General features: G+C 62.8%; 1 long non-coding RNA gene across 1 annotated transcript; it reads right to left on the reverse strand.

The window, feature by feature from the left end:
- Positions 1-914: 914 nt before the first annotated feature.
- Positions 915-3,125, reverse strand: LOC123814648. Its single transcript, XR_006784972.1, has 2 exons — positions 3,046-3,125; positions 915-1,837 (listed from the first exon to the last, which is right to left on the reverse strand). It is a non-coding gene; the product is annotated as an uncharacterized LOC123814648 (long non-coding RNA).
- Positions 3,126-4,662: the final 1,537 nt, after the last annotated feature.

The following is a 4,662-nucleotide window of genomic DNA, read 5'->3' on the forward strand; positions in this document are numbered from 1 at the left end:
AGAGATCCGCCCCTGGGGCTGCAATGGGCTGGCCCCGACAGAAGACCAGTTCCAAGCAGGCTGAGAGGAAGGGACTGGGGGTGGACGGGGGGTGTGCGTTCCAGGCCGAGTGGAGTGTCCTGCGAGTGACCCCAGGAGAAGGCAAGATGCTGACAAACTCAGCGTGACCACGGGACCCACGCAGCAACGCCAGCCAGAGTTTGGGACTTGAGGTGCGGGCTGGGGTGGCAGTTCTCCTAAAGATATCAGGAATGGCAGAGACCCTCCCCAGGGTGGGGTAAGGGTGGGTGGCGGGGAGGGTGGAGGCCAGATCTGTGCTCCCACCCCCAGTCCAGCTGCAGTGGAGGAGCCTGGACTCGGGGAGGCCGGAGGGGAGCCAGAGTGGACAGAAGCTGAGTCAGTGACGGGCAGCAGCGTGGAGGGAGGCGGGGCCTAGGGGGCTGGGCACACAGGTCTGGGAGGGGCAGGGGGCCCTCACACCCTGGGGTGGGGGGACTCGGGAGGAGATGCCTGTGGGGATGACGCCCAAGGGCCTGGACGGGACAGGCTGGCTGGAGTGGCGTGGACTTCGCCGAGGGACTGCGTGGGAGCTGAAGGTTGTCGGCGCCCCACGGGAGTGTGGGGCCCCGGGTGAGCACCTCCAAGGACGGGTGCTGCTCGGGGTGAGTGAGGAGGGGGCAGGGCAGGTGCGTTCTCAGGGGAGCGCTGGACGGACGGTGCTGTCACTCCCAGGGACAGAGGCCCCGGGGACACCACAACCCGCACAAGAGGCCACTCCAGCCTCTGGGCCCCGATTCGGGGCCCTGCACCCACAAACCACACCCTCGGCTCCCCTGACTCTCTGTGCACCACGTCCCCTTCCCAGGACAACACACCCGAAGTTGTCCACCCAACAGGAATGAGAGGCAACACCATTTAGAATATAAATTTTACTGGGTAAAAAAATTTCTACAAACATGTGAACACACTATGGAAGAGAAATTTTAACACATAAATAAAACTGGAAAAGCACATATGCTAAAGTGTCTAAAGAACAGTACAAAGGCCTCCATAGCTGGCATGTGACTGTCCCCATGTCCGCCCCAGCTAACCTAGTGACAGCTGAGTGACCACTGGTTTGTCTGTCATAGACTGACTTAAGTGTCACCCAGCTATGGCGCTCCCAAGTGGAAGCCAGGGGACATCGCAGTGCCTGGGAAACCAAGGAGGGAGCTGCTGGGGTCACACACGTGTCCAGCCCGCCCTCCTGGCCTGTGTTTCTGGAGGAGACCACGGCTCGTGGGCCCACCGAGCACAGCCAGTGGGTCCCTGCTGAGCAGCTCAGGGCGCCCGGAGTCCCCTCAGGGGCAGCCTATAGGGCACATGGGATGCAGGCAGAGGGTACCCCACCTTGCATGGTCCTCCCCGTCGGAAGCTTCCCGAAGAAGCTCCTTGGACACGGAAGGGGCTCCGTCCCACCTGGGACCTGTGAAGGCGCCCACGGGAAGGGACCTGGGGAAGGTCAGCACCCAGGATGCTGCTAAGTCCCAGTCGTTGCCGGAAGAGCTGACTCTAGTTCGGGGCTCTGCGTCCTCACGACCTAAGACACCTTCCACACCAGCTCGTTGGTAACATTCTCCAGACTCTCCCGCAGCCGCATCGCACAGAGGGCCGCCATTTCTCAGAGCCGCTTTTTTCTCAGCTTGAGCTCTCTCCTTCTTCCTGCACCGGGCCCGGATCCTCTTCCGCCGTCGCCACAGCAAGTGCCACACACTGAACAGGAGCCCCGCAAGGAGCAGCAGCAACAGGGTCACGATGAAGGCCACCTTCCAAGGCTGTGTGTCCCTGAAGAAGGCACCTGCGAAGGGGTAGCGTCAGCCCCTGAAGGGATCTGTCTGTCCCCAGAGCACCCAGACTCTCACTGCCACACAGTCAGGACGGTTTTCCTGAAACGTCTCCCCCCCATGGGATGAGAGGGAGCACGAGGACGCACACACAGTGTCACTGACGTCCCCTCTGCACCCAGCTCCCCACTGACTACCAGCCCCCCCTCAGTCAGCGGAGTCTGGTGATGAAGAACAGACTCTGGGGCTGGGGGCCTGGGTTCCAGTCCCGGGTCTCCTGCCCGACCAGCGCTGTGACCTTGAACTAATGACGTAACCGTCTGTTGCTGCGTCCTGATCAGTGAGAGCATTCAGTTAGTGCTTATGCAGAGCCTGACGCAGGGGTGAGTGCCACGCAGGTTTCATTCAGTTATCAAAAATAAGTATTTTATTTCATCTTGTTTACAGTGAAATCAGGCCCCTACGCAGCTGCTGTGTATGCCGTAGGTCTCGCCCTGTGTCTCGGCGACCAGCCCGCTCCAGCACAGCCCGCAGGCCCGAGTCTCTTCCCCAGGGCACCCCCAAGGCACACAGGGTCCCCTCTGGTGGGCACCCCCAGGCTCTGCCCTTTGTCCCGGGGATCACTGGTTTAAAAATACCGGGTCACAGGGGTCACATCCCACCGCTGCAGGCTGGCCCGTGGGGTGGTCCCCAGAAGTGGGTTTTGGCATCAGTCAGTGAGCAGTTCGGGTGCAGACGGCCCTGCGCCCCCACAGCACGGGGGCCGACCCCCAGCAACACCATCCAACACCGGGAGCACAGACGGCTACGGGGCTGTCTCCCCACAGCCCGCCACCAGAGGGCGCCCACCCCCTCGTTTGTCCTGCTGCTGCCAAATTCACAGGGGGAAATAGTTCCCTGTTCCATCAGATTTGGCATCTTCCTGGGAGTTTTACCTTCCCAGAAACTGATGATTCCCGTTTTGCTCTTTTATCCACCATGTTCCTTTATGTTGTAAGGAGATTACCAATTTCACTGAGATTTGGGGTGTACCTATTTCCCCTCCTGGTGTGTTTGCTGAAGTTTGCCATCTGCCCCCACGTCCCACTGCCTGGCTCCGTGTGTGGCAGGAAGAGCTCAGAAGGTGTCTGTGCATAAACCGCTTCCCGGCAAGAGGCCCCACGTCAGCAGCCTTCCCCCAGGGGGCACCTCAGAGGCCTGGGCAGGGGCGCAGGGCACTCACCTGCTATGGAAAGCCTGGCTGACCTCTCCTGGCCCAGCAGCGGGGTTTCTGATGACACAGGAGACCCCCCTCCCCAGAGCCGCCTTCCAGGATCACAGAGGCTGAGGCTGCATAAAGGCCCTGGGGGTCTGCAGCTGCAGATGCTGTCTGCGAGGGCAAGCTCTGGCCCCTGGCGTCTCTCCACTGGATCTGGGGGCTGCGGGTACCAGCCGGCAGACGTGCACTCCAGACGGATCCCTCCAGCCTCGTAGCCCTTCATGTCAATGTGGGGATCAGAGCCCAGCGCTGGGGAGGAGAAGTGAGCTGAATTGTGGGGAGCCCTCTGTACTGGTGGGGGTCTCCACAGCAGGGAGGGGCGCTCACACTGACGAGCCCAGCAGGGACTCACCAGGAGCTGCTCCCAGCGTGTGCTGTGCAGCAGAGACTGATCCCCGATGGGGCCACTGCCTGACCCTGGCTGGACCCTCGTGCTGGATCCAGGGGGCTCTGGGCCAGAGCAGAGGCTGCTTCCCCCAAGGCCCCTTAGAGACTGCCGCAGCCTCCCCTCCCCCCTGCCCCAGACAGGCTGGTCCCTGGCAGAGCCCCTCACCCCTCCCTGGGCAAGCATGCAGGTGGTGCCCCTTAGCCTAAGTGGGTCGCACACCCCTGCTCGGTCAATGCTGCCTGTCCTGTGGGGGCCGTACCCTCCTGTGAGCAGGAGGAGACACATGGTGTCCTGCGGCCGCCCGAGCAGTGACTCATATGCATGGACCCTCCGGAGGCTGCTGCTGCCCTCACTGCCAGGCTGCTCGGCTCTCCCTCCAGGGTCTCCCCCTGGAAGTGTCCACAGCGAGGCTGTGCAGAGGGGAGGACTTTCCCATGGAGACAGCGGACCCGGGGCCAGGAAGAGGGGAGCTACTGCCACCTGTCCCCACACCCCTGACCACAAAGAGGGGGAGGAAGCCCTCTGAGGACCTGAACACACAGAGTCCTGCAGGGAGGGCTCCGTCGGGGGAGGTGGGGTCTCCAGGAAGGGACAGCAGGCTGAGGAGGGGCCGTGCGGGGACAAGGCCAGGGGGCCGCACCGTCCCTGCTCCACCAGCCCCCACGCACTGGAAGCCACAGGGCAGGGCTGTGTCCACAGAACTTGAACTGCAGCCCTGACGCCCAGACACGGGCACGTTCAAGGGGCAGCACCTGAGACAAGGTACCTCCTCACTGGGGTGGGTCAGGGCCACGTCAAGGCCACTCAAGGGTGGGGTGACAGCACAGAGGAAACAGGAACCGTGTGCAGGGACCCACCTCCCTGTGCCGGCTGTGACTGACCAGTGACACCCCGCACCATCCTGACTGCGTCCCACCCAGAGCCCAGCGCTGCTTCCACATCCCCCCGAACCGCACCACGTCCTCCCTGACGCCCCCTCTCTGAGACACCCCGGTGTCCCCTGTCCCCCAGGGGAGCGTCCCTCCCTCACTGCACCGAGGACGGGCACACCTGTTCACCTGCAGCTGTGTTCCCGGGGGTTTGGCAGAGGACGTGAGCCCCACAGCAGCTGTCCCTGCAGCTCAGCCTCCTGGACCCACCACAGAGGGCCCCTGGGGCCCCACGGCCCTGGTCTGGAACATGCTGAACCCAAC

The sequence above is a fragment of the Phyllostomus hastatus genome, unplaced genomic scaffold (assembly GCF_019186645.2).
Source record: "Phyllostomus hastatus isolate PE091 unplaced genomic scaffold, TTU_PhHast_1.1 phas_contig_1680, whole genome shotgun sequence".
Taxonomy (NCBI): domain Eukaryota; kingdom Metazoa; phylum Chordata; class Mammalia; order Chiroptera; family Phyllostomidae; genus Phyllostomus; species Phyllostomus hastatus.